We start from the raw sequence: 17868 nt of genomic DNA, 5'->3' as shown, positions 1-17868 counted from the left end.
GACAGCTCTTAACAACAACAACATATATATTTATAAAAATTACTAACAAAATGTTTGTAAATTGAACCCAATGATAGATAGGTAGGTAGATAGATAGATAGATAGATAGATAGATAGATAGATAGATAGATAGATAGATAGTTGGGTTCAATTTACAAGTTTTGTTAGTAAGTGTTATAACTATAATCCTGAAGGACTTTGGTCTCTACTGGTAATGATAAACTCATAGAATAAATTAGAAACTAATCTTTCACCTTCAATTTTTTTGGGAGAGTTTGCATAGGAATGGTATTATTGCTTTCTTAACTGTATTGTATACATCACCAGTGATGCCATTTGGGCCAGGCATTTTGTTGTTTTTGAGGGGCTTTAGCTACAAATATAATACTTTACTAGATAGGCAAAGGACTATTCAGATGATCTCTTTCTTATTCAGTAAGCTTTGGTAGTTTATGTCTTACAAAGGAAGCGCCAAAAAGCTAACTATGCCTTAGTCAAAAAAGGATTTTCTGAAATAAATTTTGCATTCACTTTGCCCAGAAAAAAAGGGAAAGCACATGAGTATTAAAACCATGTAACATGAAACCAGAGAAACAAAACTACCCTGCCACATCTTTGCCTATGGACTTTGACTAAACTCAAGAAGTTTGAACTAGAGTTTGAACTTTGCTGAAGGCATGTGGTGCTTTATTTTTTTAACATGATGTTTTTAAAGTCCATTCCCACAAAGTAAGTAGACTGGTCGACTAGTTTCTATTTTCTGCATATGAGAAGGGATTAGATCTGTTTCTCCTAATTTTAGAAATGCAAGCATACGTGACAAGTCAGTTTGTCTTGCTCACTCTGCAAGCAAAATGAAAATTAATTTCTGAAAGGATTTACTGCTTAACACTGCACCCATAAAATGCGGTAAATGTAACAAGCTGTTCTTGGCAAATGGTGACAGAGGTCTTGTCCTGCTATTTACTGAGTTTTGTACTGTGTGGCCTTCTGTGTCATTCACCCTCAGGACAGGCCTGCTCTCCCAGTTCTGGGCCTCAGCTGTTTAAGCAAGTGTTACAAAGCTCTTTTATCTCTGCTAATAACTACCCAGAAGCCAAGAAACCTCCTGCCTAAAGGTGCTGAGCTTTCTTGCTTTGTGAGTTGGAGAGCCTAGCTCTGCCAATACTTGCTCCAAAGTACATCTGCTCCACCAGGAAGCCTCCTACTGGAACGTGCACAGGTCTCTTAGTCTGTGGGCTACCACCACACCATCTTCTGACAAGGTCTTGTTTTTGCTCTGCTGTTTCTCTACTTCATTGGCCACTAATTCTTTTCATCTCTTTGATACAACTTTGTTTCCTAGGTCTAGGAGATTCTCATCATAAGGACCCTTGATCTAAAGGACACCCATCACTCTCTTTCTTCTTGATAGTAATGAGGTCTCCTTTTCCTGCCACTGGGATGGCTCATTTTTAGCCTAATGAGATGATAAAACTGACCAATCTCCTCATTAGGGTTATATATACCTTATTTAAATGATCCCCTCTTGATAAGCCATAAGCATCTTATTTGCATAGTCCCAATCATTGTATAGGAGTTATAAGACTATAAATGGTTAAAAGGGCCTTGTTAAATATTCACTGCACCACAGAATTTTCTATAGAAATGGATGTGACATAAAATGCATTACAAGGAAGTAGACTAGCAAATAGACATCTAACAAATCAGGAGCAATGGTAGCACAGTAGTTAAGTACTTAGCTCCTAACTCAAAAGTCATAAGTTCCAATCCATCAGTCGCTCCATGGGGAAAAGATGTGGCAGTCTGCCTCAGTAAAGGATATAGCCTTGCAAACTCTATGGAGTAGTTTATTCCATTCCACAGGGTCACATAGTGGTTATGAGTGAGAATAGCCATAGCAGGTGTGCATTAAAGATTGTCCTCAAATCAATAGTGTGTACCTTGACATCAGAAAGCCTCTTTTCTAACCTTGACGTTTTCTGATTTGTACTACCTCTATTTAAATGTGTCTGGGGCTCATTTTCTTCTTTCTATGCCAGTGGCCATAACCCTGATTTGTTGTTGTTGTTATTGTTGTTATGTGCCATAGAGTAGGAATCAACCCATAGCTGACCCTCCAGAGGGTTTCAGAGGCATTTATCCACATGAGGGAGATTGTTCATCCTTCTCCCATGGAGCAGCTGGTAGATTTGAGCTGCATACCTTTGCAGCACACTTTACCACTAGGTCACCATATTATTTCCCATGAACCATTGAAAGTCTCCAATACAAGGGAATACTGCATGGTTTAAAATAAAGAAAGGTGTACATAAGGGCTGTAGCCTTTCTACAAATCTATTCAATCTGTGTGCTGGACAAATTATCTGTGAAGTTGGCTTTATGAAGAAGAATGGGGCATTAAGATTGGAAGAAGATTCATAAAAAAACTGCCTTATGCAGATGGCATAAACTTGCTGAAAGTGAGGAACACTTGAAATACCTGCTTCAGAAAATCAAAGACCTTCAATATGGATTACATCACAACATCAAGAAAACAAAAATTCTCACCACTGGGCTGATAGGCAACATCATGATAGGTGAAAAAGAGATTGAAATTATCAGTGATTTTATATTACGTAGATCTGAAATCAATACCTTTGTTATCAACAGTCTACAAATCAAAATGCATGTTGCAATGGGAAAATCAACTGTCAGGGAACTTTCCAAAGTCCTGAGGAGGAATCATGTCAGTTTAAAGACTAAGGTATGCCTGATTCAACCTGTGGTCTTTCCAATCACCTGCCATGTATCTGAGAGCTGAACAATGCCTAAGGATGACAGAAGAATTGATGCTTTTGAGTTGTGGCATTGGAGAAGAGTTCTGAATATTCCCTGGGCTGCCAAAAGAACAAACACTTATGTATTGGAGAAAGTCTAGCCTTAGAGACAAGGATAGTGAAGATTCACCTCACACATTTTGGGCGTGTTGTTAGCAGGCCTGTCCTTGGAAAGGGACATCATGCTTTGAAAAGTCGAATTGTGGCTAACCTTGAGGAAAATGGAAATCCCAGAAAACTTGATTGTGTTCATGCAAAACCTGTACTTGAACCAGGAAGCAGTCATCAGAAGAGAAGAAGAAAACACTGCATGGTTCAAAATAAAAAAAGGAGTGCATTGGGGATATATCCTGTCTCCATACCTTTTCAATCTATATGCGGAACAGATCATTCTCAGCTTTTTGAGGAAGAATGTGGCATCAGGATTGGAGGAAGCTTCATCAACAACCTGTGTTACACAGATGACACAACCTTGCTTGCTGAAACAGAGAAGGTCCTGAAGCACTTGATGCAGAACGTTAAGGACTGTAGTCTTCAATATGGCTTGAAACTCAACATCAAGAAGACAAAGATTCTCACTATTGGGCCAATTGGCAGCATCATGATAGATGGAGAACAAATTGAAGTTATTAACTATTACAGCTTGCTTGGCTCCACAATCATCACTCTTGGCACCAACAGTCAGGAAATCAAAGTATGGATTGAAAAATAAAGATTTTTTTTTTTCATTTTGTGCTTTTAATGAAGTGTAAGGTGTACTCAAAAAAGATTTATTTTTCAGAAACCTCAAAAATTCAAAGCCAAGGACTTTACAGAGACACACAAGTATGGGCCTCAGGCTTGATACCCTAGAGCTCCAGCCACTGTTACATGTCTGGGGTTTTTCCTAAGCCCAGCTGAGCCTCTCATCATAAAGCTCACACTTGCTCTTGGACAAACATGCTCTGGCTGGTCACTGGTTTATAATCGGGTGACATGGCCCACCTCCAGCCAATGGGACACCAGCGACAGGCCCCAGGGTCCACGTTGGAGCTGGCCAGCACTTCGTTGAGCTGCGCCTCTTTCTGCTCCACTGCACTGCTCAGCGCTTGCACCTTCCGCTCCAGAAGTAGGTTCCGGAAGCCTGTCTTCTGCTGCACCTCCTGGATGGTAGCGGTGAACTTCTGGGAGAGCTGATCTCGTTCTTGCTACACCTTGATAAACCACTGCTCCAGTACCTCATATTCCCACTGAAGGTCTTTTAACTCTTTCTCTCTGACTTTCAGGCGAGCTTTTGTGCATGTCAGGATCTGTTTGTCACGCTCATAGTGTGTGAGCTTCCGCTGCATCTCGCCCATGTCATCCCGTGCCCGCTGCAGCGGGTCTGCCCGGCGCTGGTTTTGCATGGTCACCTCAGCCATCTCTTTCTTTAAGTGGTCCTCTTTCTTCTGCATGTCTTCCATCTGCTCCTTGAGCGAGTTAATGAGGGCCAGGTTGTTGAGAGTAATGTCGTTGTAGTAGTTATTGATGTCGGCAAAGGCCTCCTCATGCCGCTGCATCAGCGTGTGGATCTGCCCACTCTTCCTCTCCTCCACCTCATGGATCTCTGTCTTCCTACGCAGGTCCATCTCATTCCTCAGCATCTTCATCTTCTTGTCATACTTGGCCTCGATCTCTCGAACTTGCCTCTCAAAGTCACTGTGCATTTTGGTGAGCTCCTCAGTGTGTTTCAGCCGCAAGCTCTTCACCACTGCCTCATTGGCCAGCTCCTGCTCCTTGAGTTCCACCTTGAGTGACCGCATGTCCTTCCGCAGTGTGCCCTCCTGTGCGCGGTGCTCCTTCTGCGCCAGTTTCATGACCACCATGCCCTCCGCCTTCATCTCCGTCAGGTTGTTCTGGTGCTCATACATCAGGTGCTTCACTTTGTGCTTGTAGACCTTGATCTCCACTTGATGCTGCTCCTCAGCCTTCTCTATCTCTCGGTCTTTATTGTGAAGTTCAGCTTTCTTCTCCTCCGGTTGTCTGCATGTCATCTCCCAGGAGGTATGGATCTTGTCCCTCTCCAGCTAGAAATAGTTGCGCTCCTGGCGCTCACGGTCCAATTCCTCACAGATGTGGTTGATGTGCTCCTCTACCTGCTCCTTGCTCATGTCCTCTGGTGCGAGCCCATCAACAATTGGGGTGCCTTTGGCCTTGCCTCTCTACTCTTTCTTTTTCGGTGCCATCGCTGCCCCTCACCAACCCGGCCTCAGCTCTCTTACCTGAAAAATAAATAAATATTTTTAAGAAATCAGATTGCACTGGTAAAATCTGAACTACTTACCCATGTCTGGAGTCAACTTCTACCGTAAAATAAAGTATGGGAGACAAGTCTCACCTAGTAGGGAGCCAGCTTCTGCAGATAACTTTCATCCCTTTCCAAAGCCTTTAACTTATAAATTTAGGGAGCTAGTTTATTTAAAAAAAAGAAAATTTTCTTTTAATTGTGATTTCAACAAATATTTACAGAGAAGTTAGATTTTTATTCATTCATTGTTTCCCTTTTTACCCCCTTGCCCTCCCTTCCCAATCCTTGTTTTTTATTAATTTTTTTTTTATTCTGTGACAAGCAGGAGTGTCACTGAGTTCTTTCTAATCCACACACTTCATGTCTTTAATGTGACCAGGCTTGTCCTTTGCTGCCCTTTCAGTTTTCTCGTGAAACTCTTTGAGAACTTCTAACCGGCTGGGTCTTATGTGGATGTGTGACCAGATCTTGGTGAGAAATCCTATAGCCTCATCTGGACTCCAGTTATACACCTGAATCAAATAGGCAGTCACCATGGTGGCACTTCTGGAACGCCCAGCCTTGCAATGCACGTAGGCACACTGGCCCAGTGACTTGAGAGCAAACTGGACCCCCTTCTTCAGATTAGCCATGCTTGGGACGCCCATCATGTCTACTGTGCTGAGCCGCAGCTGCTCAACTCCCACTTCCTTCTATTCCCTGGCATAGTTGCACAGGAACCTGTTCATGGTGATCACCCCGCACACGTTCTCTCCCTGCACCCAGCACGTTCTCTCCCAGCATGCTCCGCAGCGGCAGCGCGCGCAGCAGCATGGTGGCGTCTATGCGGTTGTACCAGTTGCGGTGGACCCGGCCCGGCATTTTCCCGCGGAAGAGCGAGTAGAGCAGCGTAGGGTAGTAGAGCCCCGAGCCAGGCCGGCCGCCATGCCACCCCGCAGGCCCTGGCCAGGCAACGAACCCTCAGCCCCGAGGCTCGCCACTGCCGACAGCAGCCCCGAGAGCTGCAAGGATGAGGAAGACGATGGCAGCAGGTCTTCCAAAGTCCACGACGATGAGCAGCCCCCTCAGAGGCTGGGCCTCCCAGGCTGGGGCCTGACGTCTCGGTCCCAGTACCTAAAAAAAAAAAATCTTATTGTTATATATATATTTTTTTCATTCATTGTTGCGCAATAGGGAGCCAGTCTTTATAGGTAAGAATCTAACATTAAACATGGGGCAGAGCCCAACTTGGCTTAATAAGCATGTATTTGTTTACGTTTCAATGGATGGGCTTTGTTTTCAAATTTTTCATAGCAAACCCAGCATCACTGTGCTTTTGTGACAAAGTATTAAAAACTAGAATAATGAGAAAGGTTCTGGTTTAGTGGAAGAACACAAAGATTGGGAACTAAAGTTTTGAATGAAGGATAAATGGATAATAGATCCTGGTGAGTATGAAGAAATGTGAGGATGTGTCAACTGAATTTTGAACTATGACCCTATCTCAGCAGAGAGAAAGGTTGGGACTAAAAAGAGGTTGCTATTCTTAGTGCTGCTGAGTTGGTTCCAACTCATTATGACCTTATTATTTCTAGTAGAACAAAAGGATGCCCGGCCAAAACTAAGGTTTGAGTTTGTGCCATTCCCTAGCTATGTAACCTTGGGCAAACTGTTTACATTTTCTAGGCCTCAATTTACTCACCCATGAAATTATTATGGTAGTAACTCTACCTCATAGTGCTGTTGGGGCAGTTCAGTGATATTTAAAAAAATGAAACATTTATCCAAGTCCATGGCTGATACTCAGTGAGTGGTAGCCCTTACTGTTAATATGTTTCCAGTAATAGATTTGACACAGCAAAAAAGTCCTCTCTTAGTTTCTGGACACTGAACACTAAGACCACCAACAAACTGATAAAGGGAAAACCCTCAGGATTAAAAATGTGCAACAATGAATAAATGGAAATCTAACTTTGCTGTAAGCTTTCATTAAAACCACAATTAAAATTTAAAAAATTTATATATAAATATAGAAATAGAAATATATATACGTATATACACACACAGACATATATATATATATATGCACATATGTACATACATATGTTGTTGTTACGTGCTGTCGAGTCGCTTGTGACTCATAGCGACCCTATGTACAACAGCCCTAAACCCTGCTCCGTCCTGTGCCAATCCCACTGTCTCTGATACACCCATCCTGATTACCCCAGTCACTGAATCAATCCACCTCATAGGTCCCTCCACCCTACCAAGCATGATGTCCCTCTCCAAGGATAGGTCCCTCCTTACAACATGTCCAAAGTATGTTAGATGAAGCCTCAGAATCCTTGCCTCCAAGGAACCACCCAGTTTAACCCTTTCCAGGATGAATCTTTTTGTTTTCTTGGCAGTCCATGGTACCCTCAATACTCTTCTCCAGTACCACAGCTCCAAGACATCAATTCTCCTTCTATCCTCCTTAGTCACTGTCCAACTCTCTGATGCATAACATTATATATATATATATATATTCCTCGAACTCACTGCCATTGAGTCAGTTTCAATGCATAGCAACCTCTCATTGAGCTATAAGTCTTAGTGTGTGAATACTGCCTATCTATCTTCTATGAAGCTACTGATGGATTTTAACAACCAGGGATGCCTTTTGGTTTGACACAGCACTAGCAATTCTGGAGACAACCAACAGGGAACGAAAGTTTTAAATGGGCACCTGTCTCCATTCATCTTTCTTTTCCTAACTTCAAAACAACAGCAACAGATCTGATAAAAATTAGAAGAGATAAAGCATGAAGATAGCTAATTTTTAATCCCAACTCTACTTCTTCATATGTGAATTTTTTTAAGTCGCCTAATGACTGAGTCGTCGGTTTCTTATGTTTAACATGCTGATTATCCCCTTAATGGATAATGTGTTTCCCTTCATTAAAATTTGAGTTCTTGACCCCTGCTTCCATAGGTGTTGACTATGGATTCAAGTAAAATTAAATCCTTGACAACTTCAATCCATTTAACCTGATGTTGCTTATAGGTACAATTGTGAAGATTTTGTTTTCTTCATGTTGAAGTGTAGTCCAACCTGCAGTCTGCAATCTTGATCTTCATCAATCAGTAAGAGTTTCAAATCATCTTAATTTTTTAGCAAGCAATGCTGTGTCATCTATGTATCAAAGATTATATGTTGTTGTGTTGTTGTTATGTGCTCTTGAGTCACTTCCAACTCATAGCAACCCTGTGTACAACAGCTTGGAATCCTGAGCCAATCTCATTGTCTCTGACACAGCCTTCTTTACTCCAGTTACTGTGCTAATCCAACTCATCCTGGGTCTTCCTCTCCTGCGCTGTCCCTCCACCCTTCCAAGCATGATATCCTTCTCCAAGGACTGGTCCCTCCTTGCCATGTTTTCAAAGTATGTGAGACAGAACTTTAAAATCCTTGCCCCCAAGATGCTGTTTGGTTTCACTCTCTACAGGATGGACTTGCTTGTTCTGTTGGCAGTCAATGGTCAGTACTTTTCTACAGAACTACAACTCAAAAGCATAAATCTTCTTCTGTCATCTTTGGTCATTGCCCAGCTTTCTGATATATAGCAAGTAATTGTGAAGACCATGGCCCGTATCAGGTGCACCTTAGTCTCTAGGCTGACATCATCACTCTTTGGCACTTTGGAGAGGTCCTTAATTCCCAATTTTCCCAATGCAATTCATCTTTTTATTTCCTGACCACTGGTACCCAGGGTGTTGGTTGTGGAGCCAAGCAAGCAGAAATTGTCAACAATCTCAATATCTTCTCCTTCTATCATGGTGCTGCCAATTGGCCCAGTAGTGAGAATCAATGTCTTCTTGATATTGAGCTTCAATCCATATTGAAGACTGAAGACCTTGACTTTCTGCAGTAAATGCTTCAGGTCCTCCTCAGTTTTGGCAAGCAAGGTTTTGTCATTTACATAATGTAGGTTGTTGATGAGTCTTCCTCCAATCCTGATGCCACATTCCTTCTCCTAAAGCCTACCTTCCTAAATGATCTGTTCCACATATAGATTGAAAAGGGATGGAAACAGGATGCATCCCTGATACACTCCTTTCCTGATTTTGAACCAGGCGTGTTTCTTTGCTCTGTTCTGCCGACGGCCTCCTGGTCCAAGTAGAGGTTTCTCATGACCACAATCAAGTGTTCTGGGATTTCCATTCTCCTCAAGATTAGCCACAATTTGTTGTGATCCACACAGTAAAATGCCTTTGCATAGTCAATGAAATACAGATAGACATTCCTGTGGTATTCTCTGCTGGTACTCTCTGCTTTCAGCCAAGGGACGTCATAGCCATTTGTCACTGGCTCTGTCTCTAATGCCATGGCCTCTTCTAACTTCAGCTTGTATTTCTGGTAGTTCTCTGTCAATTTATTATTCTAGATACTTTTTTTATAATCTTCAGCATGATTTTGCTTGTGTGTGATATCAGTGATACTCCTCAATATTTTCCACGTTCTATTAGATCACCGCTTTTTGGAATGGAAATAAATATGGATCTTTTTCAGTCAACTGGCCAGGTAGCTATCCTCCAGATTTCCTGGCACAAACTGGTGAGCACATCCAGGGCAGCATCTGCTTGATGAAATATGTCAATTGATATTCCATCAGTTCCTGGGGCCTTGTTTTTTGCCAATTCTTTCAAAGCATTTCCTTCATCACCAATTGCCTCATGGTCATGTTGTTTCATTAAGTTCTTGTGTACATATCACACGATTATCAGCTCCAGAGAGAAATTAGAATGTTGCAGAAATACTGAGTAGTCTAGTGTAACTAATACTAATATAACAATAGTAACTGACTGCTTACTATGAGCCATGCACTGTGTTTGGATGTTTCATCTTAATCCTGTCAAGGAATATACCATACATACTACTGTTGTTGTTGCTATGTGCCATCGAGTTGTTTGTGACTCTCATAGCGACCCTATGTACAACAGCCCTGAGCCCTGCTCTATCCTGAGACAACCTTATCATCTCTGACACACCTATCCCCACTACCCCAGTCACTGAATCAATCCATCTCATACAGTGTCTTCCTCTCTTGGGCTGTCCCTCCACTCTCCCAAGCATGATGTCTCTCTCCAAGGACTGGTTCCTCCTTGCAACATGGCCAAAGTATGTCAGACAAAGCTTCAGAATCCTTGACTCCAAGGAGCAGCCTGGTTTAACCCTCTCCAGAATGAACTTGTTTGTTCTCTCAAAGGTCAATGGTATACTCAATATTCTTCTCCAGCACCACAGCTCAAAAGCATCAATTCTCTTTCTGCCATCCCTGTTTTAAAAATGTGAAAATTATGTAACTAAAAGATTAAGTCACTTCTCTAACGTCAACAAACTAAGAAGTATAAGACTTGGGATATACAGCTATATGATGTTGTTGTTGTTAAGTGCCATTGAGTTGTAGATGACTCATAGCGACCCTATGAATGAAAGACCTGAATACTTGTAATAACTTTCATCATTTCTCAAAGTTCATATGGTTTCTGGAGGCAAGCTATTTCGGAAATGGATGCCATTCCTACTTCGATGCTTGTAATTGGGAAGCTCCACCAAACACTGTACAGCATGAGTAACCATTATTGCATTTGACACATCAGCAACCACAAGTTACCTCTGTACAGCAAATGGACAGAGCAGTGCTATACCACTTAGACAAATGCTCAACCACAAAATAATTTAAACCAGGCCTAAGGGCCACAGATTAAAATCACCCACCTTTGGCTTGGTAGCATAACTTTCTATCCACTGAGCCAACAGAGCTCTATGTTGTTGTTAAGTGCCGTCCAGTACAACTATATAGACATAAGTAAAGTGTATTGCCTCAGCGGGTAGCTAGAGCATAGATTGCTCCTTTATCACTATGAAGGTGTTGTTTTTGTTGTTGTGTGCTGCTGAATTGGAACTGACTCATAGCTGACCCTCCAGTGGGTTTTCAGAGGCAGTATACCACATAAGAGGAGATTGTCCATCCTTCTCCCACAGAGCAACTGGTAGATTGGAACCTTTGGGATTGTAATAGAGCTTCTTTGCTTCTGACCATTAGTCCACCAAAGCTTCCTCGTGAAGGTATGAAAATGAGTAAATATTGGTTGACCTTTCCCTTCTAGACATTGCTGTCTAATTGAGAAGACATTTGTAGCCTCTCAGCAATGCAGCCTAACTAATATTGTATGGGCTTTCCTGCATTGATGTCCAATTATTTGTCCAATTAGTGCAGAAATTTATCAGTGCTGTGGCCTGTCACTGCAAGCTGAAACATTTGTGACAGAGATGTAACTTGAACTAAGCCTTGAGAGGCAGGGCATAGGGTAAAGAACATGGAATTAGTATAAAGAACATAGAAGAGCCACTCCCTGGTTATGTGAACCAAGGCAAAGCTGGTTTGCTTCCTAGTGTCATTACCTGGAAAATAATGAACTTGAATTTGACCAAGGGTTCTGTAAAGAAATATATCATCTCCAGTGGTATTCTGGAAATTGGAAACACAGTTTTGATTGGAGGGCACTTAGTTGATAGGAGCCAGAAATTATAAATGTTCTGCAGGTTAGGAATTGTCTTACTTCCTGTCCTACATTTTAGAGGCCTCTGGGTATTCATAAGAACCCTAGTAGTGCAGTTGTTTATGCAGAAGTGGTTCATTCATAAGTTGGTGGTTCAGACCCATCAGCTATTCCATGAGAGAAATATGTTTCTTTAAATATCTTCATAAGAAACCCCCCCCCTTGTTGCTGTTGAGGAGCAACCAATCTCATGACAGTCTAGGAAGGTTTTCTGGAGGCTGTAATTCACATGAGTGGGGATCACTCATCTTTCTCCTGCTGAGCTACTGGTGGATTTGAACCATAAGAGAAGCATAGCCTTTAGGTTAACAGAGCAGCTCCCAACAGACTAGGTCATTAGGGCTCCTAAAATTGTAGCTTTGAAGGTCTTATGGGGCAATTCTACTCTGTCTTCTAGTGTCACTATGAGTTGTGATCAACTAACAGGTTTCCAGGTCCAATTTTCTATGAGTGTAAGGAGCGTTTGTATTTTAAGAGGGAAAGCATTTCAGGTCATATCATATAGTGCTCAGATTCAAGTGTCCCCAGACAATCCAGGATAGTGAAGAGGCTTTCTGGGGACTGGGTCTTGACATGTTTCCAAGCCACTCCCTTCACTCCTCCCACTTCACTGTAATGTAAACTCCTCCTCTGAGGGACTGCCAGAGCTGGCATTACAAGAAATTACCTTGTAGGCAATGGGGTTTTCTCTAGTTACTTTCCTCTTTACCAAAGGACAGTGATGGCTCCCTGTCTTTCAGCTAAGTGTCCTATCTTCCTCATGCTGAGTTCCTGGGAAAGCCTAGGTGCTGCTGCTATATATATATATATAATTACCTCCTGTTACTGGGATTCCTTTACCTGCTTTGGACCTCCTTTGCTCCATAGTGTTATTGTTGTGATTAATTGCCTTTGAGCCCTGAGGCAGTTCTGACTCATGATTACCTTAGCTGTGGAGAGTAGTACTGCTCCATGCTAGAGAAATGGAACCTTTGGGCCCATAATAGACAAACTTAACTAGATACCCAAACAGGCACTGGCATTCAGAACTAAACAACAGCTCCCAACAGATAACATTTTAACTTTAGCAGTGCTTGTTGAGTCCTCTCCCTTGAAGGAAGTGCTTTAAAAAAAGTAATAATATGTATTCTTCTTATTCCTACTCATTATACATACTCAATAAAGACTGTTTAGGAAAGTCATCTATAATCCCTAGAAATCTAGTACTTCGTATTAGACAAAGGTGGCAGTAAGGCAACAGCTTGACTTCAATGCTGCAGTATATGTCTGGTGCCTGTTCTATGCCAGCCCCTAACTTAATCATCCCACAGAACTTCTTGATCTTGTTGTCATTGTTGTTATGTGCCATCGAGTTGCCTGTGACTCAAAGCAATCCTATGTGCAACAGCCCTGAATCCTGCTCTATCCTAAGCCAAAATTATTGTCTCTGACACACCTATCCTCATTACCCCAGTCACTGAATCAATCCATCTCATTCAGGGTCTACCTATCATCTTTCATTGTCCCTCCACCCTCCCAAGCATGATGTCCCTCTCCAAGGACTGGTCCCTCCTTGCAACATGCTAAAAGTATATCAGATGAAGTTTCAGAATCCTTGTCTCTAAGAAGCAGACTGGCTTCACCCTCTTCAGGACAAACCTGTTTGTTCTCCTAGCAGTCCATGGTATATTCATCACTTTTCTCCAGCACCACAGCTCACAGACATCAATTCTCTTTCTATCATCCCTAGTCATTGTCTAGCTTTCTGATACATAGCAAGTAACTGTGAAGACTATGACCTGGATCAAGGGCACCTTAGTCTCCAGACTGACATTGTTGCTCTTCAGTTCTCTGGAGAGGTCCCTGACAGGAGATTTCCACAATGCAATTTGTCTTTTGATTTCCTGGCTACTGGTAACAAAAGTGTTGATTGTGGAGCCAAGCAAACAAAAGCTGTTAACAATCTTACCCTTATGAAAACGTGTCTGTCCTGTAAATCATAAACTAGAGGGTGGACTGGAAAATGTATGGTCACACTTACCATGCCAAAGGCATATAAGAGAGATAAAATATATCAGGAAGGTGTTTTGAATCTAAAATAGCAATATTTTGTCATAGCTCTGCCATCACTACCTTATTACTGAGGTGTTGCAGTGATAAAGTGCTGTGGGAATGTCTGCAGAGATAAGAAACCATCTAAGAAATGCATTGTGCTCTTTGAAAATTAGTAAAAGGTTCACACTACAAAGAAGCAAGGATGATTAAGCATAAGGGAGGCTTATAAAAATGCCATTCTCTTTTTTTTGGGAGGGAAATACCCCAAACCCAAAACAACGGAAATTACAAAAAAAAAATTAATAAATTTGACGATACTAATTCCAACCCAGAGATATTTTTAGAGTTAATACTTAGAATGTCTATTTGCTTTTTGTCCCCAAGGCAGATAGAATCCTATACCAGTTTCCTAATATTTTTTTTCTTGAGTTCTCAAATTGTGCCTCTTGTAAGCAGAGGGTTTAGAAAACATTAAAGACATGAAGGCTAAGGTCAAGGTTTTGGAGTTAAGCAGACCTGGGTTCAAACCCCAGTCTCATTTGTGTGGTCAACAAATATTTCTGACTGTTCTAGGCTCTTTGGGGCATATACGATGTTGGACAAGACCAATAAGGTCCCTGCTTACGTACACAGAATACTTAATCATTAAAATATAGCAGGCTTAACATGACATTAGGTTGGGTAGTCAGGAAAGATCTCTAAGAAATAAAATTTGAACTGAGACCTAGATGATGAACAGAGGCCAGCAATAATATACATTTAAAAATCCAGAAAATACCATTACAGACAGAAATAATAGCTAGGACGAAGGTCTTAACACAGGAACAAGCATATTGCTTTTCAAAAAGCAAAATGAACACTAGAGCAATTGAAACAGAATGAGGTAGGAGGAGAGTGAAGGCATGAGTTTGCTGAGGGGTCTGCAAATGTCAGGTTATGAGAGGATTGGTAGAAATTTACTTGATTATAACAATAATTATATAATGTCAAGTTCCACAGATGTAATTAATCTGATATCTGTTTAAACCCTTAGGTGAGTCACCATTTGGGTTTCTTATAGAAAGTATTTGCAAGGAATAAATCATTGATTGCACAAAATTCTATCATTCTATCTTCATTCTCTTTTCTGTGCCCAAGTCCTTGTTTTCCAACTACTGATCCATGTTCCATCTTCCTGATCCCCAACTTTTGCATTTCAGTCACCCATTATTATTAATACATCTTGGTTGCATGTTCGATCAATTTCTGATTGCAAAATTTGGTAAAAAATCTTCTCTTTTTTCTTCATTGCCTCTGGTTGTTGGTGAATAAATTTGAATGATAGTGGTATTAACAGGTCTTCCCTGTATGCATATGGATATGATCCTGCCTATCACAACATTGTATTTCAAGATGGATCTAGAAATGTTCTTTTTAACTGTGAATGCAACTCCGTTTTCCCTTATCTTTTAATATCCGACATAATAGATCATGTCTGATTCAAAATGTTCCATGCTAATCCATCTCATTTTGTTGATACCTAGTATGTCAATATTTATATGTTCCACATCTTCTTTAGCAATGTCAAATTGTCCTACATTTCTATCAGAAAGCTGGACAATCACTAGGGAAGATAGAGAATTGATGCCTTTGAGCGGTGGTGCTGGAGAAGAGTATTGTATATAACATGAACTGCTAAGATAACAAACAGGTTCATCCCGGAGAGGGTGAGACCAGGCTGCTCCTTGAAGACAAGGATTCTGAAGCTCTGTCTGACATACTTTGGACATATTGCAAGGAGGGACCAGTCCTTGGAGAGGGATGTCATCCTTGGGAGGGCGGAGGGACAGGGCAAAAGAAGGGCAAAAGAAAAAGACTGTCAATGATTGATTCACTGACTGAAATAATGGGGATAGGTGTGGTCAGAGACAGTAAGATTGGCACAAGATAGAGCAGGGTTTAGGGCTTATGTACATAGGGTTTCTGTGAGTTGCAGGCAACTCAACAGCACGTAACAACAACAACAACAACATACTTCCCACATTCCATGATCCAATCACTAGTGTTTGCTTGCAGCTATTCCTTCTCCTTTGTGTTTCTCAATGTGAGAGCTCAGCCTTGGGTGACATATGTGCTAGTCTAATCTAAGTGTGCTCTATAAGACTTGTGAAAGCTGGTCATTTCAGAAGTGAATGTCCAATCCTTCTTCGTAGCCTATCCTTGTTTGGATGCTCAGCTTTAGAATAGTGTCTGACAGACAAGCATTTATGGAAAGAATTTTTGGAGAAGCTCAATATCAGCTGTGAAAACTAGGCCAGGTGCTAATTGTGGAACACACCATTAACTACTTATATACAAGTTTAAACAGAAGAAAAAAAAAAAAAAGAAGAAGAAGAAAAGAAATCCACAAAAAACAAAACTTGACCTTGAGTCAATCCCACATGAATTTAAAAACTATCTCAGAAATACATTTGCTACTGTTGCATTTTTTATTATTATACTAGTTTATTTACAAAATTTGAATACATTGTTTTTCAGATCAGATTCTTCCCCCACTCCCACCCATAAAATTGTACAACCCCATGATTAATCCACCCAAGCCCTTGCACATCCTCATCCCTCTTCTATCAACCTTTCCCCCTACCTTGGATTAACCCCCCCCCGGATCCTCATATTAATTCTACAATAATGGTTTTATACAATATTTGTCCTTGTGGGACTGAGTCAGTACACTCAGCATAATGCTCTCCAGTCCATCCCAAGGTAGGTATTAATTTACAAAACCATTGTTTCTGTGTGTCTCATAGTATTCCATTGTATGAATGTACCATAATTTCTCAATCCATTCGATTGTAGATGGACATCTGCACTGTTTCCCTGTTCTTACGATGGTGAATAATGCTGCTATGAATATTGATGTTCAAGTCTCCATTTGTGCCTCAGTTCTCATTTTTTCAGGGTATATTCCAAGCAGTGCAATAGCTGGGTCATATGGAATTCGTATGTTCAGCTCTTTGAGGAAGGGCCAAGCTGCCTTCCAGAATGACTGTACCATTTTGCAATCCCACCAACAATGTATAAGTGTTCCTGTCTATAAAAATTTTATTCTATACTAATTTACTTACAAAGTTCATAAACACATGATTTATCACACCAGAGCTTTCCCATTTCCTCTACTCACTCCTCCATACAACCATCAAATTGTGTGACCCTATGATTACCGCCCCCTATCCTCATCCCCCAGCATCCCCACCACCTTGGATCCTCATACAGTTCTACAATAATCGTCTTATACAGTATTTGTCCTTATGGAACTGAGTTAGTTCACTAAGCATAATACTCTCCAGTCCCTCCAAAATTTGGTAATGATTTACAAAATCATGGCTCCTGCATGCTGTGCAGTATTCCATCATGTGAATGTACCATAATTTTTCAATCCGTTCAATTGTGGTTGAACATTTGGGCTTTTCCCCTGTTCTTATGATGGTGAATAACATTGCTATGAACATTGATATACAAGTCTCCATTTGTGCCTTAGTTCTCATTTTCTCAGCAGTGGAATAGCTAGGTCATATGGAATTTTTATGTCAGGAACAGGTTTGAGGCCTTGAACACCAATGAATGAAGAACAGATGAGCTGTGGGAGGATATCAAGAATATGATCCATGAAGAATGCAAAAGGTCATTACAAAGACAGGAGGAAGAAAAGACTTAGATGGATATTGAAAAGACTCTGAATATTGCATTAGAACACAAAAAAGCCAAAGTAAAGGAAAGAAATCAAGAAGTTAAGGAGATGAACAGAAGATTTCAAAGGGCAGTGTGGGAAGACAAAGCAAAGTATGATGATGAAATGTGAAAAGAGCTAGAGTTAGAAAAAATTTAAAAGGATGAACTTGCTCAGCATTTCTTAAGCTGAAGAAACTAAAGAACAATTTCAAGCTCTGAGTGGCAATCCTTAAGGATGCTATGGGCAGAATATTGAATGATCTAGGAATATATCAAAAGAAGATGGAGAGAGTACACACTGTACCAGAAAGAACTGGCCGGCACAGAAGAATTTAATGAAACAACATATGATCATGAAGCAATGGTGATAAAGGAGGAAGTTCAAGCTACTCTGAAGGAATTGACAAAAAACAAAGAGACAGCAATTGACAGCATACCAATTGACATATTTCAACA

At 41.0% G+C, this 17868-nt stretch overlaps 2 pseudogenes; both read right to left on the bottom strand.

Annotated features, from left to right (window-relative positions):
- Window positions 1-3736: 3736 nt before the first annotated feature.
- Window positions 3737-5023, bottom strand: LOC102860800 (annotated as a pseudogene).
- A 406-nt stretch (window positions 5024-5429) lies between these two features.
- Window positions 5430-6011, bottom strand: LOC102860392 (annotated as a pseudogene).
- Window positions 6012-17868: the final 11857 nt, after the last annotated feature.

Source organism: Elephantulus edwardii, unplaced genomic scaffold (assembly GCF_000299155.1).
Source record: "Elephantulus edwardii isolate Elephantulus edwardi_28Jun2011 unplaced genomic scaffold, EleEdw1.0 scaffold00083, whole genome shotgun sequence".
Taxonomy (NCBI): Eukaryota; Metazoa; Chordata; class Mammalia; order Macroscelidea; family Macroscelididae; genus Elephantulus; species Elephantulus edwardii.
This window is presented reverse-complemented; position numbering and strand designations above follow the sequence as displayed.